At 37.3% G+C, this 27,562-nt stretch overlaps 1 protein-coding gene across 3 annotated transcripts in view; it reads left to right on the forward strand.

The window, feature by feature from the left end:
* Positions 1–441: 441 nt before the first annotated feature.
* LOC121429642 (glycerophosphodiester phosphodiesterase domain-containing protein 5-like) overlaps positions 442–27,562 on the forward strand; it is a 72,401-nt gene continuing 45,280 nt past the window's right edge. For 2 of the 3 annotated variants that reach the window (XM_041626785.1, XM_041626784.1), the window contains exons 1-2: positions 442–650; positions 15,594–15,692. The gene's annotated coding sequence lies outside the window, so the exon portion shown is untranslated. The remainder of the gene's footprint in view (positions 651–15,593; positions 15,693–27,562) is intronic. The other variant, XM_041626783.1, reaches the window with a different exon arrangement.

The following is a 27,562-nucleotide window of genomic DNA, read 5'->3' on the forward strand; positions in this document are numbered from 1 at the left end:
GGGGGGCAAACTGGACAAACGACAAGATATCATTTTCAATTTTATAATCAACTCTGAATATTTGTATGATTTGTCCGTCTTACAAAGAGTTACGATTGATCCGCGAGTCAAAAAATAGGTCATGTGATGCACTCATCCAGGAACGAGGTTATGTGATGTAGTGATTTATCTGGAATTTAGCAGATTAAACTTTCTCTTCATTTTAAGGTATAACAGTAAAACGTGAAATGTTTGTGCCACCGCACTATATGAACGTCATACTTTTGGATGACTCTCTCTCATAGTTTTGGGAGAGAGAGGGGATAGAGAGAGAGAGAGAGAGAAAGAGAGAGAGGGGGGGTCCTCCCGGGGATCCATTCCTCCATAATTATTTATCATTGAACCCAATCAAATTTCACACCAAACTGAGTATCGCGCCATCTAGCGTCGACTACCTGCAATGCATCGATGTCTCATCGTCGCTTCACCAAAATAGAATGAAAACCAGATTTCGTCTGCTTTCGGACTTCTCAAACTTCCTCGCCAAGTCCGCAAATTACCCCGTCCGTTTCTATATCGAGTCAAGGTTCCGACCCTGTTTGAAAAGCAGCAAGGGTGAAATTGGAATATCAGTTTTAATACAGACACCAAGTCGGACGCGCAAGATATAGGTAAGTGTACAAAACATGTATTTCTTCGCTTTTGTTTGCTCTACTGTTTATAATGTTTGCTCTTCTCGATCTAGCTGCACTATTATCAACTACCTACTACATGGATAAACCATAGAGCTACCATAGATGTATAAACACACGTAGAACATTGTTCACGCAATATCAGTCTTGAATCATGGAAGAATATTGTCCGACACGGGTCTCTATAGCCTTCTCAGAATCGTGTTGATTTGAAGCAGATCAATCTGATGCAGCTTTCATCACAGCTTATTTTGTTCATTGAAGCTTGTATTATTTTGCCCAGCCTATTGTGTTTTCGTCTTAATACACGGAGATCTTGTACATTATGGTCGAGCTGATCCCGGAGCTGCCTTTTTGTCTTTCAGCTCTTTTGTCTGATTTGCACATAGATTGTTAGTCCGCTATTTACTCTGTCTGCTCAGCCTTGCACACTGCAATGTCACATGGGGGGGGGGGGCATTTGAGAAGGGCCCGGGGTTGATAAGGACTCACTAGATTTCTAGGCCACGAGTGAATACACAAGAAATATTCATTATAATTAATATAGGCCTACTTCTTTGCACACATAATGTCAAAATGGATGCGTGAGGAGGGGGGAGGGGGGGGGGGGGGGTTGGCAAAGTCAGAAGCGTACCTAGGATTTTCCACAGGGGGAGGGCAAAATCGTCCCTCAAAAATTTGACAAGAAAAAAGGGTCCTCAACAGGATATAAAGAAGGAAATTTCGCACCAGAATAAAAATTGACAAGCAAAAAAAAGGTTCTCAACAGGATACAAAAGGACAAGCAAAAAAGTTCAAGGGGGGGGGGGGGGGAGGCCACCGGTGGCTCGTCATGGATCAGTTGTGACTCGTCAGGGGGGGGGGGGCAGTCTGCCCCCCATAGGTACGTTAGTGGACAAAGTATATATTGCCTTGATTACTCCTATATGAAGTGAAATCTGACATTAATACGCTTTCTCATTTGCATTGAAATACCCGCAGAAAATTTAATAATCACATATAATCGTTTCCCGAATTATGTGTTGGTACATACAAGTAATCCTCAACCTTTCAGGGTGTTGTTTCATAAAGCGGTTCGTAAAGTTACGTACAACTTTACGCACAACTGAAACCTGTTCTTTGGTGCTAAATCAGTTACTTAAGGAGATCATTTAGCACAAGCAATGGTCACCAGTCGTGCCTAAAGTCATTCGTAATTTACGAAAAACAGCTTTATGAAACGGTTCCCAGGTCTCTGGGGAGGTGGGGGGGGGGGGAAGCATCTTACCAAATTTCGCCTTGAACGGTTCTATAAAAACTGTTTATCATTTGCGTGGAATGGATTATATAGACAAATTTGTAAATAAATATTGGTGAAGCACATCTGCATAATCTCTGATTATCAAACAGTTATTAGACAATTACAGATCGAAATGTATATGGAAGCGATATAGTTTAATTTGTTTTTTAAATTAAATACCACGTTTCAGTAATGAGATTCGTCTGGAAACTGAAAATATACTTTGAGTTTGACTTGCTCTGACACGATACTTTTCGAATAGCACTGGGACCAAGTTTGCTGCGATGTTAGAGTAGCACAGTAGTGGTATATACATGTATATGGAATCGTGCGAGTACACTATTCATATTGTTCCTTCATAACTGTCATAAATCTGTATCACGTTACACGTTCATTAGTGCGTTAAGGCCACCTGTTATGAAGAATTCATGGCATGAAACCGCAGGTGGACAGACAAGTGAATGGAGATCCATGCTCGGATGAGTTCAGGTGAACAAAATACAAAAATATCAGTACACAAACATGCATGGCTTATATTAACCTTAGAATTCATTTATTATACATCGGAGAAATGCACTCGGAGTAATATTCTGTATGAAGAGCTATGGATTTTCATTACGTATATAAAATGTGGTTTTACATAGTTAGATGATCATACATATATTTGTTTTGTAAATCATGAATGGCTTCGTTTGAGCAATTATTGTAAGCTGATCTTCGAGCAGGACCTGCATATATTAATACCATGGTCACATTTGTTCTACGGCGGCCGTACGGCGAGTCTAAAACAGCCGTTTTATCAATTTTGATTCAAACCACCTATATGTAGTTGGACAAAAAATGTTGAAACGGCTGTTTTCTACTCGCCGTACGGCCGCCGTAGAACAAATGTGACCATGGCATAAGTACCATTCATTCTCAAACGTCGAGCGCCCGACTCAAACGCGGAATGTCCCATTTACAAAGCCTTTGGTATCATAACTCGGCCGGGGATCGAACCCACGACCTCCCGTTCTTGAGGTGGGCGCTCTACCACTGAGCCACAATGCTCGATTTGATTATAAGCCTGAATCGGAAACGGTCAGTAGTATTAGGGGGTATTAAGGCTTGTGCATGCAGTCTCTTTGGAATACAGTATGCTGTTGCATTCCGCCCACTCCCCTATGTCACGGTTCTTTCTTTCCAAATAGGGATTCAATTCTAAAACACATATCGTTTGCCCCCCCCCCCCCGGCTGCCACCCACCTCCCCTCTCTCCACCCCCCCGCACATTCTCCATCTCCTTCTTTCATTTCACATATGATTTTTCATACCATGCGATCTAATTTACTGGGCATGCTGGGTGCAAGCCAGAGAGGTATTTACATTTAGTAATGAGTTTTTCCGTTATTTGTTACCACGAAAGACACAATACATTATACGTCCATGTGCAGTACTTAAAACCAAGATTCAAAGTTCATTTTCGTTTTTAATTGAAAAAAAATTCCTTATGACTATGCAAGCGATTTTAAAGGTCAACACACTTTTTTGCAAACAGAAACTGTACGCCTACATGTATTTCATCAGACCCGGGGGAGGAAGGGGGGGGGCATTGAAGAGTTACGTCGGTGATTTTCACTGACTTTTTGCTCTCAGCCAATCAAATGCAAGGATTTCAGTAGCTTATAACAATGGTCAGTGAAAAATCGCTTACACAACTCTTCGTGGAATGCTTCCAGTGTGACGAACAAAATTAAAAGTTTATTTTCGTGAAACCAAACTTCAAAGCCAAAAGAACGATTTAACGGCACATTATAATGAGGCAATCATCACACAGAATATGTATATGGGTGGTTTGTGATAACCGCTATAAAATCAATTTTAGAGGTCGGTCTGATTTGAGAGTTTCGCATCATGGTGTTTCGTGAATCATTTCATGTTCGAAGTTGAACGTATTATCCGTATATAGACGCATGTGTTGACCCGATGTACATGTACAAGCAATATTTTTCTTTGCAAACATTGAGTAAATTCACTCAATAGCTTTCTTGAGTTAAACTATTTCTACGTTAGATAACAAGAGGCAAAACAAAACTAATATAGTATTACAGCAGAAAAGCATTCTCACATTTTTATATACCTGTTGTACATTATTATATTTACCTTACTTTCAAAACTATGAAATTAAAAATGTTTCTGAGGAAGCTGACTTTATGCAGGATACAGGCATGGTCAAAGCGAATGAATATCTGTGCGTAGGGCCTAGGGGGGGGGGGACTTTGCCCTTGCACCCCTCTTGGTACGCTAGAGATTCTAATATGATATGATCAAAACGTTTCATCGCCAACGGTTTCAATGGTTAAGGACACCAGCTAATGCTTTTTGAGGTGAGAGGGGGAAGAGACAGAGAACAGAAGAAAATTACCCCGTTTTCATTTTTAGCGATCGCTAATCGTGTACGATTATGGGCGGTTTTTTATTAGACAAATGTTTATTTTATTCATTCCAATTAACGAGCGATATAAGGACAATTCATTTACCACCCCCATAATAGCTTATTGCGTTTTAATTTGGCTCATACTATCTCACAAATTGTATGTATGACAGTGCCAGTATGCACAGCAAAAACTGTGGTGTTAACCGGTATACATAGAGGACCACACCAGTTCTTTTTATACACCGGTGTTAAATTGGTGGTGTTAGTTTTACACCTATAGGTGTTATTTATTACAACACCCTTGGTTGTTACATTTACACTCTTTGGTGTTATGTTCAATCTCTAGGGTGTAATTTTAACACCTCAGGGTATGGTCCTCTATTAACACCAATTGGTGTCAGTTTTAACACCACAGTTCTTACAGTGTGTAACCATGGACCTGCTAGTAGGTCCATGGTGTAACAAACTGAAGGAAAACATCGGGGGTAATCTACATGACGATCATGATACAACATGCTTTGTGAAAAGTCAACAATAATCTGTGTTTTGACATTAAAACAAACACTCATTATCCGCGTTTGCTGGTATGTTTAATCAATGTACTACAACATCGTTGTATTTTCTACCTTAAAATTCCCTATATTCCTTAGATTCGTGAACAATAATACCGTGGGCAGAATGATTTGCCTGTGAAGGTTAAATTTGCGTAAATCGTAACGGCTGGGAGAATAAGAAATATAAATCTCAATGCTTACTCAGAAATGTTTTGTTCGAAATCTTTTGGAGTGATGTCAAGCGCTGTGTTTACTCGTGATGAAGGAAGGATCAGAAAAGGTTCAGTGACTGCAACAATATTCTTATCAACACTCCAGAAAATATAGGTTTACCCAATATTGGGTAAAATGGGGACATGCATGTTGGTTGGGTAAAAAGATATCAGACATTTTGTAAATGCGCAAGGTTGCCTTGAAATTTACCCTTAAAACATGCATTTAGCCCAATGTGGGGGTAATAAAACCCCCACCAAACATGCATGTACCCTTTCCACCCAATGTTGGGTAAATTTTACTCAGTGTTTTTAGAGTGAATACAATCACATCTTGCGAATAGATTCAAGTTTCTTTTCTTTCATAATACATAATCTCAATAATTGCTTTACAATTTCCTCATTGTTTCCAATTCATAAGTTGATAAAAATATGACAATTTGTTTATAGAATATATTATCGCTAAAGTATACACATTTTGAAAATATGCCAGTTCGTGAGATCAGGATTAAACGGTGAACTTTGACAATTCTAAGCAAATAACAGCGACATCTGCATGCATGTGATTCGATTAAAGGAAAAAAAATTTTCAAGAACCTATATCATTTTTTAAAGAGTTTCTATGAAGGGCCCGTATATTATTTTTAATACATTGTGTTAAGGTTCAGCTTACTTCTTATAAATATGATCATGCGTATAATAATCCTAGATTCATGCAAAATGACTATGATGTATTAAATGATTATGATTATGTCCTCATAATCTCTTTTGTTAATCCTGTTGTACAAAATATTCCTTCCGGGAAATATGAAACCCAGTGTGTTTATAAGATGAAGGCGCGAAAGCATAAATAGATTGGCTTTTTATCACTTATAATTTCACCAATTATTGATAGCACTTGAAAGTCGGTTATTAGATCCGTAGAAAGTAATTAAGGAATCCATTATTATACACAAGAAAAAAAACTAGCACGTTTGTGGTTCTTATTGTTAGTATTCTAGCCAGGATTTATTTTTCCGTTTGTCATTATGAATCAGAATTGCTTAGCAATCTTTATAATCTGATTTAATTCAGGTTTTTATTTCAAACACATGAATTCAGTCAGTTTAATTGGCTATATAAATTACCCTCAACATTTTGAAAGGGAAGAAGGGAGAAAAATGAATGATAAAATATCTATGTTTCCCTGTTTCATAAAGAAGTCATTTAATTCAATTCAACTTAACTCAACTCAATGAAACATTTGCTTTCTTCCGATTGAAATTAATTTCAATTTCATATAACGAATAAAGATCAATGATATAGCAATAAAACAATTAATGTAAGTTCGGTAGTTTTGTGTTTGCGATTTATACTAGTAAAATGAGATATTAAAGGAAAAAGTTAAATGTACATGGATTGGAGTGAGAAACTGAGAAATAAAGAATCGATGAAGAGAAAGGAGAGGGGGGGGGGAGTCGTGCAAAAACAGGAAATTTGGCTTAAATGAGTCAAGAAAACAAAACAATTAACTTTAAAAAATAAAGTTCCTTATCCTAAGTCCATTGCATCTGCTTATTTTAGGCCCAGGTTTTCTTTCTTTCTTTTTCTTTCTTTCTTTCTTTCTTCCTTCCTTCCTTTCTTTCGTTCTTTCTTTCTTTCTTTCTGTCTGTCTGTCTGTCTTTCTTTCTTCCCCCTTTCTTTATTCTTTCTTCCCCTTTTCTTCATTCTTTTTTTTCTTTTTTTCTTAATTCTTTCTTCCCTTTTTCTTTGTTCTTTCTTCTTTTTTTCTTTCCCCAATTAATATGATGATTTATTTACTTTGTTAAGTATATGCATTTATTCATATATCTATCATTCTATTTCACCTTGTTTCATTCCTCATTTTTGGAGGGGGGGGGGCGCTCGGTCAGTTGCAACCCTGGAAGTGTGTGCCCCCTGCCCCCTACCCCTTGTAAGATACTCCCCTTAAAGAGCCCCCATGTGGTTAGATACCGTTAGGACTTCCGACTGTCAGGTCTGTCACAGATAAGGAGACGAGTCATACTATGACGTCATCAGAACTCGGAAGCTTAAATTGAGATGAGTTTAGTTTGACATGGCCTATCTATTCTGTATACGTGTATTCACGTTAAATGTAAATTGACTTGCTTTCTGAAAGTTACATTCTGGAGTGGGTTAATGGAAGAGATGAATTAGAAAGAGTAAACTGTTAGAAAATTTATCCTTAAAAATGTTCCTGCAGCAGAGTCTCGAGAACACCTGTAATCTTACCAGATTGTGTAATCTTACAGGAAATGGTATTTGGTGTATGGAATCTCACAATTTTCTTTAAAAAAAACACCTTTTCCCCCTTTTTAAACAGACCTGTTCTATTAAATTGCAGAAAAATTCCGGTTTTATGAATTTACAGATTATTCTTTTATTGCTTTCTGCAAAATCTTCTTTTCTTCTGTAAAATCAGTTTTTTAACAGTGTAAGAGAAAGAAAGAGAGGGGAGAGGGAAAGAGAATGTGGGGGGGGGGGTAGTAGTCAAGACTACCTCAATTTCATTTCAGGCCAATATTTGTGGTTCCGGTGACAATATTGCACCGCTGTAAATCCAACACACTAATAGAATGACCAACTTTAATCCTAAATTTAACACTGTACCCTTTCCTAAAAAAACCTATTGCAACCCGAACTCTAACCCTACATCTTAGACGAAATAAAGCCCAGAGCAATTGTCGTGTTCGCTGAAGGAATCGTACCCCAGTAAACTTCGTCCCCATTTGTAATAATTATTCGGCCCATTTCGTTTTCCGCTTGCCACTTCCGATTCAAATTAAATCTCAAAACATTGGGGTGACAGGTTTGCACAACAATAAACCTATGTCACTGAGATAAAAAGCTGTCTTACTGACTTGTTATGTGAGAGTAAGTAAGTCAGTGTTGTAGCCGGAATATTCATTTGTTTGGAGGTACCTCATATTCACAAAATACTCATGACCGAATAAATGATCAAATAATATTGACTAAACTCCTTGATACCCCAGAATCATAATGCGAATCACTTAGGCCTAGTTACGTATTGCCAAATTGCTTGATAGACCTGGCAACGACATTTTTGGAGGTCGAAGATTGTAATTTTGGTAAAAACCTTCGGTGAAACGTATTTATTTAACATTATACCCTATCCTAAACCTAACCATAAACCTAACATAAAACCATATTACAATCCCAACCCTATATGATGAAATAAAACCCGGAGCAATTGTCGCCAGAGCAAATGTCGTGTCACCTCACGCAAGAAGACCCCTCCCATCTCCGAAAGTCGTACGGTATACCGAGCGCAGGAAACAGCTGGTGTGAGACCTATAGTGTATCGTGATGGCTTTGACATTGAGACGGATGTCGAAGAGGTCAACGCTGTCGTGTGCGCTTACCGTAACCGTGATCGAGTGAGGTGACGAGAAAATACCAAAAGGGTTGAAGACACTGGCGTATACATGGAGGTTGGGGGCACTGAACCCCATATCCAACATGTCCAAGAAAATTAGAGGAAATGGTGAAACTATTTCTGAATATAATGTAAAAAATATATCACAAAGTTTCATATTCATTTTGAAAATTTATTTCATTTTATGTTTTCATTTTTTTTTTTGGGGGGGGGCTGATTGCGTTGGGTTAACTTTCAGAGCTAGTCTGTCGATAATGGCGAGAAGAAATTTTTCGTTGCCCAAATTATCTAAATTAAAGGTTTTCGAGCCATGTTTCCAAACTTGTTTGCTGATGGATAAATTTTACTGCTAAAAATGAGCGTTTCCACTATCGAATGGTCACTTTGTACAAATATTATCGGTCGGATGCAATCATCTTATACTATTCAACCCTGAAGAGGATGTATAAGTGTAGAGTTGCTTTTATCAATTTGATCATTTTCCGGACTTTTAGCTACCTGTTCTTAATCCTTGGTTAGACGTTTACGGTATGGGCCCACATGCGCAACTTACAATAATATACCCAACAGACTCCCAATATCTATAGAGTTTTCCAAATTTTGGCAACATAATGATGGTAGCAATGATGCCTAGAAAGCCGAGAATTGGTAATTGCAATGATATCTTTAAGGTCTAGAAAATTGTTTTATTTTATATAATGAGATATGAAGTCAATTAGGGGAGGGGATTGCTTCCCCTAAAGTAGCAACCGATCCGAGAGGGAAAATATCAGACTCTGTCTCTACGGACCATGTATATCCAACTCCGATACGTACATTGATTTGCGGAGCAAGCTTCGCGATATTTCTTTTAACTTTTTTTTTTATTTTTACTTCACTATGTTTACAAGATTTGATGCTGATAAGATTTTATTCAGAAACCAGAAACAGGATATGTTAATATCACATTGATACCGAGGGTTATGGGTCGTGCCGCCATCCGTGGAGATATTCTCATTTTGCTCTTATAGATTATGATCAGTTGAAACAACCTATGGGGGACCGTACTCCTGCCTCAGCCATACTTACACGATCAACTCCAAATCGATCGACATTATGTCATTTGATATAACGTAAAAACGCTAATCGGACTGTATGTAGGTTCATTGGTGTGATTGGTAGGACGAACATGGGTTAGGTAAGACTATGATAACATAGACTTTCATATCCGTGTCTCCCCCTGCTTCCATCATGAAATATACTTTATTTGATGTGTGCTAGCTCCCCCTAAATAAATGAAATAAAAATAAAGCAATCAAAACTTCAAAGGGGAAATATCGTTATATCTATCTTTAGTTTCTACATGAACATTTTCAAGTTATGTGTTTGGGTCGAAGCCAAAATTGGAACCAAAGAAATACATACATTATGTTTATTCATTGTATCAGCTATCTAGTTTCTTTATCTATTTTGTAGCCCTGTATAACTGCTTTCTAAATGCACCATGTTCTTTAACAAGAAATTTGTTACTGTAATTGGTAAATCTTTGGTCTTATACAAACGCCACTTGCAATGAAAATACAAAATACATAAGCGTTAAAAGGAGAACCACATTGTTTAATGTGAAAATGAGTCCCATGTTGATCCCCTACTACCTCACGACCCCTCCACCCCCAATCGGTCTATGGCGATCAAGAGCGGCTTCGTCAACGACGTCTTTGAAAGAATTGCCGGTGAAGCTTCTTGGCTTGCCCCGGTACAAACTAGCAGTCACATCAAGTAATTTTTTTTTGTTGTAAATGAAAAAAAAAGAAAAAAACACACCAAGATTCAAAGCTCTCCTAAATTAATAGACATTAAAAATTAGCATTTTTTTATGATCTTGGCAATTTCTATCCTTTAGACTTTTCCCTCCCTAATCATACCCTACGAAGCCCCAAACAGGACATTTTTGACAACGAAAAAAAATAAAATTATTACGTACGTACGTAATATTATTACGTACGTACGTGATAATTATTACGTATGTACGTGATAATTATTACGTACGTACGTGATAATTATTTCGTACGTACGTGATAATTATTACGTACGTACGTGATAATTATTACGTACGTACGTGATAATTATTACGTACGTACGCAGTATTATTACGTACGTACGTGATAATTATCACGTACGTACGTAATAATATTACGTACGTACGTAATAATTTTATTTTTTTTCGTTGTCAAAAAATGTCCGGTTTGGGGCTTCGTAGTACCCTGTTCTTTCTTTTTAAAAATATTTTCTAGGTATATCTTGGGAGAAAGTATTTTCACAGGGCCCCATTAAAATCAAATCTATTTTGGGAGAACGAACGACTGAAGTGTATTCCTACATTAAAGTTTACCCAGGGGCGGGCATATTGGCAATGCCCATATCCTCATAGAAATTATTTGCACGTGTTGAATTATGATTTATATATTCATTTCAGATGTTGCCGAAATCTTGGCTCATAAAATGTATCTATTACGAGTATGACAGATTTCGAAGAAAATCTTTGATGAAGTACCTTGGTGTTTTAATCTAATCCGATCGCTTATCAGCGGGAGTGGATATTTATGTTTTTTCTTCTAATAACTTCATATTGGTTGTATTATTTTGGTAGTCAAGGGCAGACTTTTTGTAAGGGAGGGGGTTATTGTTAGCGAATTCCCTTTGATATCTGTTTTTGTTAGCCCCTTGTTCACGAAAAAAAATTACTATCATAATTGATGAATAGTGACACCCCCTTTATTTTTGGGGGGGACGCGGAAGAGGTGAAAACCTCAAGATTTAGTCATTGCCCCTTTCTGAAATGCAATTACTAAATTTGTAAGATACATGTAGGTGTTGGAAAGGGATTTTTTTCTGAAAAATACTCAGCGAGGGCGATAAAGATACACTCTAAAAATAATTACCCAATATTGGGTAGAAAGGGAACATGCATGTTTGCTGGGTATTTTGTTACCCCACATTGGGCTATTTGAACGCAACATTGCGTAAAATTTACAAAATATTGGGTATCTGTTTACTCAACCAACATGCATGTTCCCATTTGACGCAAAATTGGGTAAATATTTTTAGAGTGTATTAAGATTTTGACAAGGAAACAAAAACGCGTAAAAAGCAATGAACAGGTACACCCATAATTGCAAGTTATTGGTCATTTTATCAAATATCTAGACAGGCAAGTGGTGTTCCCATGGGGTCACATAATGCATAGGGCTTGGTTGCAATCGTGGAGCTATAATATCCATACCGTGCAAAACAACCATGGTATAGTTATTTCACGGTTCGTTTTCCATAATACCTCAAAAATGCTTTCATCTATTTTCGACTTTTGTCAATTCTTTATACATCCCTAACCCACATGGTCTCAATACGCAATCCCATTGACAAGAAGAAAATGCACTTAATCATCTTTTACAACTTTGCTATTCATGTAGGTCTTGAATTGTATTGAAAATTCAACTTTATTGTGATTTTGGGTCTATGGACCGTGACTTGACCTTTTATTCCACATTATAGCGTGGTAATCTTTGTTTGAATATGATGTGTGTAATGGAAGTTTATACGGAAGTCGCATGCGCTATTTAGTTATTCCAGTAGAGTGATAATGTCATCAGCACAGCTCAGTTTGGCAGAGGTGAAACATTGCGAACATCCAGGGGCCCGTTTCATAAAGGACTTGCAACTGTTGTAACTTTGCCTTTATGGCAAGTACCATGGAAACCTTGATTCTGATTGGCTGCTGAGCCCTGTTACTGTGGTAGTTGCAGTTATGGCAAATTTTACAACAGTTGCAAGTCCTTTTTATGAAACGGGGCCCTGAATGACATTTGAACAGTTGTAGTTGTAGCAGTATATTACGGAATGGTTCCCGTTGGTTTATTTTCAAGTGGTCTAATACCAATTCGTCCAATTACCGATTCGTCTTCTATCATTTGGTCTACCATTAGTTCGTCAGCTATCCAGATGCGCTAATTACCATTTTGTCCACTCACCATTTCATGTATAACCAGTTGGTCCAATAGCCATTTAATCCATATACTATTTGGTCGAATTAAACTAAATGTTAATTGTGCAAAATCAATGAGAATAAAATGGATGTTAGACCAAGTGGTTATGAGACGAAATGGTCATAGACGAACTGGTGATTAGACGAAGTGATGATTGGACCAAATGTTTATTGGACTAAATGGTTGTTAGACGAAATGTTGATATGGATGGACGGAATGGCATTGGATTAAATGAATGTAGGCCATGTGGTGAGTGGACGAGTTGGCAGTGGACGAACTGGCAATTGATCTACTCCCCAGGGAGTAGAGATTGTGCATACTGTGTATGCGGACAGACCAGAATCCAATGACTGACCGGGGTCAATCTGTAAAGCGCCCTTCTGAAGCGGATTATCATTAAAAAAATAAAAACGGGGACAAAAATATGAAATTCGAGTTTTTATGACACCACGTCTCAACCGTTCATAATTGAATAAACACACATAAGAGAATCTTCAACTGTATGACTTTTCAAAACAAATAACCACGTTCATTACTAGTCTGTATTGCTGCTGCTTGCATTATAGATGTGGATTTAAATGAATTAACAGAACGGAAATCGTGGATTGATCGTCTCGCAATTATGGCGAGGCCAGACTTGCTAACCTAGTTTATTCATTAGCATTGTTTTATAGCTAACTATCGAGAACACCATTCCAATCTCAGCGTCCATTTGTGGTGTTGTTGTTATTATTTCTTATGTTCATTGATTAAATCAAGATAGACATTCAATTTTACCACTTGTTTTAGGAGGGACTTAAATATTCTTGGTATTGGCACACGAAAGTTTGGGTCCATGAAGGGGGGGATGAAGGCAAGACGATCCTCTCATAGGCTCCTGAGGTACGACCTCCCGCCCCGGGGAGGGGGAGGGATGGCAATGATACTTGGCATTTACCGTATTTACCAGGAAGAATTCCATAAAGTATGAGCCACAGAAAGGATGCCAACTTCTGTAGAATTTCTATTCTAGAATCGGAGCAACACTTACGTATATTACGTAGAAGAGGATGAGAACAAAAATAGCTTGGTAAATTTAAAGCTATAGATATCTGTTTCAATCATTACTTTTAACATTAAATAAGAAAGATAAGGTCACACAAGTAGCTTAAAATACATAGAGCTCATCAAACGTGAATCGTCGATCCAACCACCCCTCTTATAATAGCTGCACGGGATGTGGGCATTGGCGGCGGAAGGAAAACAAATTTGGGGGTGTCTACCCGAAATTTTGGGATGGACACATGTAAAAAATTGGACAAGTGCTCCAAAAATTTTTGACAAGCAAAAAAAAGAAAAAAAAAGTTAGCAACAAAAATTTTAGGGGGGGTAGGGGGGACACGTCCCCCGCTTACGCCGCCTATGGATGTGGGAAGCGGGTGAGGTGGGGGCAGTGGTTTGAGAGGGCTTCCGTCTAATTTTGTGCAGTAAACGTTTATACATAATATTAGACATAAAACACCCTTTATCTGTTTATCGTGATATGTGCATGTTTGGACTCCCCAAGTTTCAAAATGATTCCGTGGCCCCTGCACATAATAGGCACTTCATAAGCCACCATATTGCAATAAATCTTTTCCGGTCTGAGAGTTTCGACAAGGCAGACTTGTTTATAATTCTTTGGAGGTCTTTTTTTCCCAGCTTTCAACACGAGAGTTGAGCTAATCAGAATTTCCTTTCGCCCATCAACCCTAACCTGTTTACATGGCAAGCTTTCTTACGGATGCTATGAAGTGCTCCTTAATGATGCCCATTCGAGTTTTAAAGGAACGCTTCATTTATCAATTTTATTTATTAATGATAATAATAATAACGGTAAATTTACCCAGGGTAGCCACTTCAGTTCCGATAACTGTTCTCCCAGCGGGCCCTGCTATTATAATTACCCGGCTAAGCTAGGCTACCTATTCAGGTGCACACTGCTTTTTGAGGAATTACTTCCTGCTGGTACCCCTTTACCTCACCTGGGTCAAGTGCAGCACACCGTGGATTAATTCCTTGCTGAAGGAAACTACGCCACGTTCATTTACTCGTATTTATCTACTGTAGGCCCACAGGCCCATTTTCAAACCCTGCAGACAATTACCATGGCAACACGCAATTCAACTCAGAATTTTGTAAACTCACTCATGGTCTTTAAACATTATGACTATAGGTCAATAGTCTCACTTCTAAGATTTATAAGATATTTCAGAATTGTTGTCATCATTTTTTAGTATGTAGTATATTACTTAGCTCACGGCTCAATGGGCTCAATTGTCGTTTAATAGTGAATGAGTGGATTTACGACATTAAAGCGAGTTTACATATTTTCTTTATAATTATTGAAAGAAGTACAAGTTGGAAATAATCTCAGAATGATATCTTTGTTTCTTTTTATTGAAATCATTTACTTTATGATTTGCGCAAAATATGACCACAAATAGACGAAATGATTACCTTAAACCCCCATAGCAACGGGTTCAGGATTGATCGCATGATGAGGACGAAAATATTCCGAGGGAGTCCAATGATGTCATCATGATTCGTCACTCAAGAAATGAATATTTTCCTCATAACTAAATGAGGGACAAGAGTGGGAATGGTGCGGAATGTGAGAAAGAAATAAAGAGAGGACGAGGGAGAGCATGAGAGAGGGACAGAGAGGGAGAGAGAGACAAGAGAAAGGCAAAACTATGCATCAAAATCCTCTCCATAAATGCCTGAAAACCGCGCGCCAACCACAAAAACGATGCGCCCACACAGTCTTGCAAGCAGACTAAAGGCACTTCCTTTTTAAATTTCCTCTAACTTTTCAGGGGGTAATAAGAGAGCGTTTGTGCATGGCTATTTTCTGCGTTCTCCCTCCTTGTCCTATCTTCTTCGAGATTTCTAAGACAGATCTTGCCCGTGTCCCTCCAGAACTTTTCAGTATACTTTGTTTTTTTGCACGCTAACATTTCTCTCTCGTTTTCTTTCATAATCCTTGTGTTACACTTCCAGGCCCTGGTTATATACGCGATATTTTGACCCCTTTCTATGGATTTTTATTTTGGATAATCTGAAAGCCCTGAAGGAGGAGAATAGGATTCGATTGTTGAGGTAAGTGAAGCAATTATGGTATTTCGTTATCAAACGTAAACGAATGAGTGAGGGGGGGGGGGTTGTTGTTTAATTTGCATTCAATAAAATTGAATTCAATTAGGTCTAATAATGTTATTGAATGAATAATAGCTATTATGATAATGACAATGGTTTATTGGAAGCTTTCATGTAGCTAAACGATAATTTCGGGAAAAATGTAAAGATTATGCAAGTTAATAGTTATAAGTACATGTATGATGACAATAATGTAATGTTTAAATCTACACTATGTACATGAAGGTCCACAAATTCTTCACTAAAAGTAAAGAGATACACATACCAAATCAAATATCTGATAGTAATCAGTTATTTGCTTTCCGTAAAAAAACCCCAACATTTTGAATGAGTTTCAATTAAGAGTGCAGAGTCCAATTCTACGAATCAAAATATGGTATGCTAAAAATGCATGCAAAATATTATGCACGATAAGGCGAAGAAGGGGAGAGTTATATAGCCATAACGAATGAATTGAAATTACAATCAATATTGGTTAAAATGGTAGGAAATACTGTGTAAAGTTTACCCATTCTTGCGATACAATTTCCCCATGAAAGATCAAGTTATCAGGGGCAGCAGCGCCGGTATATTTTGGTGGAGGGGCGGGGATGGGGGCAAGCTGACATCAAGGTTAGATCAATGAAAATGATATTTTTAGGTTCTTTATTTTTTCCTCCTTTTCTCCCTCTTTTTTCACTAAACAATCATAGGATCTCTTGCCCTTTTCACGTCGTAGCAGTACTGTCCATCATTTTGGCGCAAATTCTACTCAACGTACTTTTATTTAGCCTTTATCTCTCTGTACATGTTACGTGTTGTGACGGTAAATAGCCAATTCGTCCACTGCCAACTCACCACACGGTCTACCTTCATTTAGTCCATCAACATTTCGTCTGAAAACCAGTTGGTCCAATAACCATTCGGTCCAATCATCACTTCGTCTAATCACCAGTTCGTCTATTACCATTTCGTCGTATAACCAATTGGTCTAATACCCATTTTCTTTTCATTCATTTTGCACAATTAACACTTTAGCTTAATTAGCCCACATGGTATATGGACTTAATGGTTATTGGACCAAATGGTTATTAGACGGAATGGCATTAGACTAAATGAAAGTAGACCATGTGTTGAGTGGAGCAACTGATGGTAGACCAAATGATAGTAGACGAGTTGGCAATTGGACGAATCGGCATTAGACGAATTGGAAATAAACCGTTGTAACGTTAGAATGTGTCGATCAGCATATGCCTCGTAATTCTTCCATCAGAATCTGCATGATTTCAAAACTGCAGTGTTTGAAAAATATAAATCAAATATATTCCAAACTATACATTATGATCATAAATAGTTTTTGAAAATCCATAGCCATTATTTAAAAAAAAAGATGTAGAGCTTATTTCCATGCTTGTTTGAATGTGCACGAAATTACCAAATGGCGTTCACAGCCTTGGTGAATAATTGTTTTACTTCCGTCATGTCCGATTAAATGTCCAAAATTTCCGAAGTAAAAAAAATACGAACATTTAGGATGTGAATGGTTTTGATTTATCTTTAGACCAAGAACAATGGACCCCTAATTGTTTCGTCATTTATTTTTAGAAGCAAAAGCAAACACACTATGACACAAGGATTAGTACATTCAAGAGCGAATGACTACGGCCAGATTTAAAGGTACCTCACATTATGTGTCCTATACATAACGATATTTTGATATAGATAGTTATACACTCTAAAAAATGAAGTTCTAATTTAGCACTTAATGCCCTTGTATCGTGACTGCTTTTTGAGTGCTGATTTTCTAGTTCAAATTTGAATGACTAAATCAGCACTCATAGTGCAGTCACTATTTTAAGTGCTGAATTAGCACTTCATCTTTTAGAGTGTTGTAGATATGATTTTCAAATCCAATTTAGGAAATTTTAATCATGCCTAATTACGAATAATCATTCGCAAGTGATTTGAAATGTATAACCGGATGATGGGGCGTGCGCCCGTCATGGTAGTCCAAGTATATTGGAACGTTACGGATTGATGCAGAGGTTCGAGCCTTGGTCATGTGTTTGCATGGTGACGTGAAAGATCGACCAAAACGTTCATGGAAATAATAGTGAGTTTTCGCAACCATTCGCTTTCTTATTCATTGGCCACCCTCTCACATGGAAAAAAAAATCGTAATTTGAACGATGATTCCGGTGAATAATAGGCTGATGACGAATATTTAGCACGTGTGAAACCAAACTTATCTGATGATGAGGGGGGGGGGGGGGGGGCTGATTACCAATTCAGTCATTTTTGTTGTTGTCTCGCCTGCATAGCAGAGCGAGGCTGTAGCCTAGGGCCGCTTTCCGACGGAAGCGGCGTCAACATCAAAATTTAACCGATGGTTAAGTTTTTTAAATAACATCATAACTTAGAAAGTGTAGACCTAGTTCATGAAACTTGGACATAATGTTTATCAAGTATTACTGAACATCCTGCATGAATTCCAAGTTACATGACTAAAGTCAAAGGTCATTTATGGCCAATGAACTTCGGCCATGTTGGGATAATTGTTGAATTGCCATCATAATTTTGAAAGTTTATTGATATAGTTTATGAAATGTGGACATAAGGGAAATCTTGGGTCACATGGTCAAGGTCAAATGTCATTTAGGGTCAATGAACGTACACATGTATGTCATTATATGAATGGTGTGTTTTGTAAATAATTATTAAATAGTAGTTTTCAAAGTCAGCACTGCTGCTATATTGAATCGCGTTATGCAGGCGAGACTGCCAGAGGCGCTCCACTTGTTTTCCCTCCAATTTGATATGTAGGCGTGGTACAATGTAAGTCAACTATATCAAATAACAACGTTACATCAGTATATCATTGCTTCGAGATTATACATGTATATCGGATAGTAGATGCACTTGCATTGATAATAGAAAGATTAGTGTGTAGACTGAAAGTGCAAGTGTATGACTATTTTCACACCGCACCGATCTAATTAATTTTGGCGAAATGATTGGAACACTAATTGATTGAATTGTGTGAGATAACAAAGGAATATTTATATATATCAAAACAAGATGGTAATTATAACCAGACTGTTGGATGACATTTGCCTCAGTTGTGTATGATTTTGCAAGTTGTTTTGAAGTGACTTTGTTATGTACAGTCACTAACAGAGTCGTTAACAATAACCATATTTAATTTGGCATGTTAAGCAAAGGATAATTTGTTAATAATGATCGTGTTCGATATGACAGTTATTCATAACCAGCTAATTGGCTAAAAGCATAGGCGGCGGAAGCGGGGGGGGGGGGGGGGGGGGCCTGTCCCCCCTAAATTTGAGGTTGGGGACGGCCCCCCTAAATTTTTTGTTGATAACCTTTTATTTTTTTCTTTTTTTTTTGCTTGTCAAAAATTTGGTGATCCACTCCTAAAATTTAGGTTGATAACCCTTTTTTGTTGGGCTTGTCAAATTTTTTACCTGTGTCCATCCCAAAATTTCAGGTGCCCCCCCCCTAAATTTTTGGGCTTCCGCCGCCAATGGCTAAAAGGTACCTGAATTACCTTTGCCAGTTGTTACCCAAGAATATTCACGTGTTTTATTCGATGTTGAGTGAAATAAACACATCTATTTCCCCTTTAAGTTAATTAAGGAACAAAAAAAATGAATGGAAAATAAACCAATGGATGAACAAATAGATAATCAAATAAAAAATACATTGATAAATCAATATAAAATGAAAGGAACGAATGAACAGAAATAAATAGATCAATAAATGAATATATAAATAAATAGATAAATAATAAATAAGTGAATGAATGAATAAATAAATAAATAAAAGGAAAGAAAGAAAGAATGAATGAATGATTGATTGAATGAATGAATGGATGGGTGAAAAAATGCATACATAAATATATTCAATGAATAAAGCCATGTCGAGAAATCTCCAAGAGCATACAGTTCCTAGAAAAAGTTTACAAAATCAAGGTGGTTTGTCGTCTTATCATAATACTAAGATTTATCATGGACGTACTAGGTTCATGGTTTTATCATTCAAAATGTTGCAAAATTATAAAAACTACAACTAAAAAATTGACGGAGCTTTGCAAGAAACGTGTACAATTCAATTTCAATTGCAAATCAAGCATAGTCTGGTGTTGCAAGAAAGTTCAGTTACGATAGTACGCAAGTCAATTACAAAATTGCGTTCAATCAGTTATGGCTTGAGCTTGATTTGGGCACTTGCCCTTGATTTGAAACTGAACTTAAGTTTCTTGTTACGCCCCCATGTAATAAGTAACGCTGAAGATCTCCAACACTTTTAATCACAAGTGGGTATGTGTCATATGATCAAGCAATGACTGGCGCAGTCGTGACAGTGACCGATTATCGCTCTTATGTCGCTTATTTCGCTCACTACTGATGAGCAATTAAGGTCTATACATCCTCATTTTCTACTGGTTTTGGTTGGTAATTTAAATCTATTTATACCTACGAACAGTTGTTTTTCATTTTGTTGGAATCCGTTATTCATCAAATATGATTACAACCATAACAGGAATGGCTATTCTCAATGTATAATGGTACCTATACAACCCAACCTTTAGAGAGAAGGACAGCTAGCTGCTTGGATAGTCAAACCTAATTAAAAACAATCCCAGGGACCTTTAGGACAAGATATCCTCGACGCCTGCCTGAAAAACATTTGCCCGTTACTTGCCCTTTTCTAATATTTGGAGAAAAGGTTTTAAGGTTATAAAGAAGGTTATAAAGACATAAGGGTCCCGTTTCATAATAGACTTGACGAAACAACTAATGCACAATTTCTATAATAAATTTACAATTAGCCAATCAGAAGGAAGGATTCAGAAGCTTTTAACGGTTATTGCAAGGTTGTTGTTATGACAAGTTTTATGAAACAGGCACCAGGAAACGATGGATGTGAAGCGATTAAAAGGGTTTGAATGAATGTCTGAGTTTGGTTGGAATAGATTCTAAGTCATGATTTTGTTATGTTTCTTGTGTTGTCGAACGAAAGGAAAGTTGTCGATGTTTCATACAAAAAAACAAGCATTACGTGATGTTGAAATCGAATCATGGTAGTATTAGTGGTTTAATGAATGGGGTCTTGTAACGGCCTGGACCAAAGTCAAGTTCGTGTATTATATGCAAAGACGACGACAAAGTTCAAAGAGTTAAATTTGTAAATCTTGAGACACAATTTCCGCTCTTCTCTCGTGTCCGTGATCTATATGAATACACTTTGTGGTGTCACATTTGGGACACAGTAAGTATTTTGTAGTGTAACTATCATCGCCAGATCAGTGCCACTGGTATAAATGGGGGCAGTTAAATGCAATGACCACCCCAAAATGTTCTAGCTGGGCAGTTCCAAGCAAAAGTGGACATTTTCCAAAAATTTATATTGCCTCTATTTCAAATTTGGATCAAATTTTTCTATCAAAACTCATATGGAATTTCATAAATACAAAAGGGGAGCATAATTAGCCACGATTTTTTTCCTTACGCACCTACTTATAGGAGAATCCGAACCATACAAGAAATTCTATACATGGGACTACATATCTTGTTTTACTTAATTTCAATTTACTAGAAAACTATTGCCTGTTTTGTGAAATTTTCTTTTGGATAATCTGAGGGTCATCATTTTACATCAAGTCAAATAAAAATTTTAAAATTTAAGTTCACCATTTGCTGCCCGTGAGTGTATATTTCTCATGTCACTCCGTAACCGGGTATGGGTTTACGTTTTAAGTCATAAGTAATGAAATAATACATCAATTTTTTAATGCAATGCAGCATATTAAAGCTAGAACAACATGATTTTCCAATCAATAAATCAAAATTATGATAGCAATTCAAAAAATCATGATGATCACCATCGTGATCATTATCATCGTCATCATCATCATCATTATCATCTTCGTCATCACCACCACCATCATCACCATCATCATCGCCATTATCATCATTATACACACTAAGAAATAAAGGTTCAAAATTAAACCCGAAAGGTTGATGCAAAATCAGCACCCTATGGGTTCAAAAATTGAACCCTGATTTGGGGTTCAAAATTGAACCCTGCGGTTGGGGGTTCATTTTTGCACCCTGCTTGTTCAAAACTGCACCCTAAATTTTAAATTGAACCCCTAGGGGTGCAGTTTTGAACCTGCAGGGTGCAAAAATGAACCCCAACCGCAGGGTTCAATTTTTGAACCCATAGGGTGCTGATTTTGCATCAACCTTTCGGGGTTCAATTTTGAACCTTTATTTCTTAGTGTGTAGCATCTTGACATGATCATCACAAACTTCACTTTCACCATCAAAACCACCATCTCCATCATACATGTCATCGTCATCATCATCATCATCATCATCATCATCATCATAATCATCATCATCATTTTCATCATCATTATTAGCTCATTCTCCTTATAAACCATCAACATTATGGTGACCATATTTCATGAACTACACGGTCACTCGCTCACCACCCTTGCTCGTCGGGTGTGGACCCTAGCGAGAAAAAAAAGGAAACCGTGTTTGCTCGCATGCCGCGATAAGGGATCGATCTTTCATCCCGACCCATTTTCAAGCAACCGAAAACTTTCTTGCACATTAACACTTCAAACTTGCCATGCTTCAAAGCCAATATACTGCGTGTCAGTGACATAGCTGAAACATCATTCCTATAGATATGGGTGGGGTTGACCCCCCCCCCGAGAACCATTCGAATTTCGGATTGGGTACAGCGGCTTATGGAGGAGGTTGTCTCGCTCTCCCTTGTCTAGAGACCATGGCCCCCATCTTACAAAGAGTTACGATTGATCGGATCAATCGTAACTCTATGGAAATCCATCAGTGTCATATTTTTCTACAGAAAAACTTGCAAAATGCCCTTTGGAAACAAAGGAGAACACACCAAATTGTCAGGAAATCAATGAATTTATGGATATACATTTATATCTAGAAATTTTTTTGAACAAACATGCATTTTATATGTTGACTTTGCTGGCTTTCCATAGTTGCGATCGATTGGATCAATCGCAACTCTTGTAAGACGGGCCCCTGTAATATTCACGATGTCATGCATACTAAAATGCATTAGGTAAATTCTATCCCAGCAAAAACATCTGAGCTAAAATAGAAAAGAAAAAAGAAGACAACCATATAGCATTGAAAATGTTATCAAAATATCAAAATGCCACCTTTTTGCCCCAAAGTTCCTCATGCGGCAGCAACTTAGCCCAAGGAGTGGAGATGCTGCATCATCGTGTTCGTGCCAGAAAATCAAGTTATCATATTAAATTTTGAATAGACACCTTTTCAGGCGCACTTATAGAAAATTCATATTTTAAACGAATGACTATAGTTATGTTTTGTAGAGAGTAGTTTTTTTTTCAAGCAAAACATAATCCTCGTGACCATCTCGTCATTTTAAGTATTTTATTTGTAGACTGACCTGATAACAACGATACAGCACTCAAGTATTCAGGCAATGTGCTAGTTCATTGAAATCATGGCAGTCTGTCTTAAAATAATGATTATTCAATTATAATTGCATAATTAGTGGAGGGTTTATGTAATAAGCACTAATTTTTTTTCGAGAGGCCCTCAAAATTCGATCACTGCACACCTGCTTTTCCCATTAGATTGATTGTTCTCTGACCATAATCATAATTCAAGAAGAAGATAATATAATGATCATGGTTATATCCGTAAAATTACATTACCTTCCAAAGCATCCAATGGGATTGTTAAATAATTCAATATAGTGCTGGATATTATTCAAATTAATTCGTACATGCAATAATGTACAAATAATATTCGCAAAATTGTAATCGTAAATGGTCTTGTATATGTAAAACCATTTACTACAGTATGCATAAGTGAATGATGTGATATTCCTTTTTGTCGGTCTTATTGCTTATCATTTTGTTGTTAGAATATTTATAGAATCCCCATTTTATTCTCTGTATATACTTGTGTGAGTGTTTTTAATTATAAACAAAATGACCTCCCCTCATGATACATGTAGTTTCTATGTGAGTGTTTCGTGGCCAAACTCGAAATCACTTAATCATAATCATGTAGTTCTCAATAAATCATTCCCTCACGGCCTCACGAAATGTATATCTACATGGCGTTAACCCCGGGGGTTATTTTCAACCGTGTGAAGATAGTCAACATTGTGAATATATATTCACACTGTGGACACCTCGACGGTGTGACTGTTCGGTTACAGATTTCATATGGTCGACTGTTTGAATAGCCTATGTGATCCACACTGTTGAAATGCTCAAATTCAACAGTGCGAAGGTGCTTTCACCGACATCGCGTTCCACACTGTGGATACACAGCTCGAACCTCACAGCGCTGATGTGATTTCACACCACAAACGGTCTGTCAAAGTGTAAAATATCGCGGTGTTCACACGGTGATGTTCCATTTCACTCTGTGCGTTATCTCCTTCATGAATTTAGAAGACTGAAAATAAACTTACACCGTGGACAACCACACAGTGGGATTTGCCAGTGTGTTCTCATCGTACTATTTGATTTCACACTGTACATTTCCCTGCTGGAAAGAACACAGTGTCACTCAGTGTGATCACAGTGTGTTCACATAGTGGACTATGTGAAAATATTTATTCACACTCTTAAAATTTCTAAAGTCAACAGTGTGGTGATAATTCCACACTGTGGACCCCTCGACAGTGGACCCCTCGACAGTGTGACTGTTCACAGCGAGTTCACATGGTCGACTGTGTGAATAAGTGTTTCACACTGTTGAATTGCTCAAATTTTATAGTGTGAAGATGATTTCACATCGTGTTCCACACTGTGAAGACACTGTGGCACACTGTTCTCCCCAGTAGGGTTTCCCGCGTATACTATGCGAAAAATGTGACTTACAATGTTCCGGTGCTGAATTAACTTTGCGATGATAGAAATTTACACTCACTTTGCACTCTTGACATACTGAATATTGTATACAAGGTGATGTCACTCCCAACAAAATAAATCGTATGATCACCCTAAATTCACTCTTAACGCCATTAACAAGGGGAGTGAAATGCAAATAAACATTTTTTTTGTAGATAGTAGCTTTCTTCCTTGCGCAATTTGATTTCACTTGATATAAAGATGTAATTAATAAAGTTCAAACTTTCAAATGCACATTGTGAACAGTTACTATCACACTATGGACATCTCCAAAGTGTGAAAATGTCACACAGTGGCTATACAATCCTTGTTCCCAACTCCTCAATGTGAATTCACTTCATGTATTCATATCATGAAGTGAAGACTTGCAGTCCAAATATAATGGCACATTGTGGACACTTCCACAGTGTGAACTATTGCGGCGTTCTTATACACTCTAAAAAATGAAGTGCTTATTTAGCTCTTAAAGAGCGTGTATAGTGACTGCACTTCGGAGTGCTGATTTGTCTATGAAAAAAATGAAGTGCTAATTTAGCTCTTAAAGAGCGTGTATATAGTGACTGAACTTCGGAGTGCTGATTTGTCTAGTGTATGACTGCACTTCGGAGTGCTGATTTGTCTATGCGGAAAAAAATGAAGTGCTAATTTAGCTCTTAAAGAGTGTGTATAGTTACTGCACTTAGGAGTGCTGATTTGTCTAGCATGTCTAGTGTATAGTGACTGCACTTCGGAGTGCTGATTTGTCTAGTTCAATTTTGAACTAGACAAATCAGCACTCCGAAGTGCAGTCACTATACACGCTCTTTAAGAGATAAATTAGCACTTCATTTTTTAGAGTGTATATTCATAATGCGAATTTACTCGCTCAAATTGAAACGATTTCACAGCGTGAATTATCTCCGTCGTAAATTGGAGACGTTCATTGCAAAGGTAACATTACATTGTGGACACTTCCACAGGGAACAGTGCGAAATATCACAGTACATTTACAGCTCAAAATGTCAGGGTTTGAATTTTGAATGAATTCATCTTGAATCCTGCACCGACCATTTGAAACGTAGTATACTCATGATGGCAGACATTTTGTCATTATTGTTCAATTTCTTATTTCGTGTATTTGGAAAGCTATAGAAAACGGACAGGTTATTTAGCTTCTTACAACCTGCGGCCAACATCCGGGTCTTGATCCCAGGGATTTTGGCGGGAATCGGATTGCAATCCCTGGACTAACTGGACTTTGTTAACATGGCAATTAAGCTCGGCCAATATAGTATACATCTTCATGCGCAGACAACATGCAATAGGTTTAGTAAGCAAATTAACGACACCCTATTATGTATCATGCATACTTGAGTTATAACGATCGGGGGGGGGGGGGGGGGGGTGGTCTCTAAAGTGAACTTTTCAAAATCCGATTAGGATCAAGATCAAAATTCAATTCACATTTTTTAATGGATCGTATTCATTGTTATTAGATTATCTTCTAAAACTGAATGAACTTTAAGGAGAAATTGAGATAATAATAATAATATGTCCATTTATATAGCGCAGTAAATATGTGCATATATTCAACTGCGCTTTGATACTTGGTATCATATTATTACCTCGGCTGTAGCTGAGCCGCCATATTAGGCGCTAAAGCGTTCAAGGAAAAATCCTACCGGGTACCCATTCACCTCACCTGGGTCGAGTGCAGCACAATGTGGATAAATTTCTTGCTGAAGGAAATTACGCCATGGCTGGGATTCGAACCCACGACCCTCTGTTTCAAAGTCCGGAGACTCATCCACTGGGCCACAACGCTCCACATAAATAAATCTGAGATAAATCTGTTCAAAACGATGCTTAATTAATTTGAATTGAAAAGAATCCTGTTTATTTTCAACTGCATTTTCCGTCACTATACTCCCACACTTTACTGTAATAGCTGTGATTTTCATATACATTTGAATAAATTTTCTGCTTTAAAGATAAATGTCAGATATGGACCACCCAATTGTCTATATCATGTTTGAATAACAAATTATGCGCTAAAGAATTCTGGACGAAATCGCTGAGAAGTAAGCAAAGTATGAAATTCGAGAAAACCGAATCTGGTCTTTTTCGAAGCAATAATAATACACGGTCCCACACGTGCTTCTCTGTGTTGGCAGCTTTCAGTGTGATTGTTTTTCAGCTTCTAGAGTGGCAATTAATCTTGGTTTTAAAGACTTTCTAATGAAAACAATTTACTGCAACTACTGTATCTTTAAATTCCCTAATAAAACCCCAAACGAAATAAGGCAATAATTCTTAAAGGTCATACATAATTGTTAATGAAAACGATTAATTTCATTATATCAATATTACAGAGTGCTTGGTCCCATTGAGAGACTGACGAGGAAACAGTGCTAGGAATAATAGCCATATTAGATGATTAATCAATTAAAGTACTTTTGATTACATTACTGTTTATCATCAGACAATCAAAATTGATTTACGATAAGTTTCTACTTTAAATCACGAGATATGTGTGAAAGTTTGTAACACATTGAATGTCAACGTGTTAACTGCAATAAGTTAATCAAGCGTAGAAAAAAAAATCACAAAACCGGATGTAAATTATGGACTTTAAGGCATTTTTAAAGTTTCACTTATGCTTTCATATAACAATCATATATATACACATCCTGGAAAATCTGCCGCTGCCACACAGGCACTATTTTATTTTGTCTCATAATATATCAAATGATTGAATTGGTGTAGATTTTGAAGATAAATCGGCTGAACCATCTTAAAATCGTTATAATTGTGATAATGATTTGGGAGTTTTTATGACTAGGAATTGTTGAGGAATTAGCGATAGCTCGGTCGGCAAAGCGGAGGT

The sequence above is a fragment of the Lytechinus variegatus genome, chromosome 16 (assembly GCF_018143015.1).
Source record: "Lytechinus variegatus isolate NC3 chromosome 16, Lvar_3.0, whole genome shotgun sequence".
In the NCBI taxonomy this organism is placed as follows: Eukaryota; Metazoa; Echinodermata; class Echinoidea; order Temnopleuroida; family Toxopneustidae; genus Lytechinus; species Lytechinus variegatus.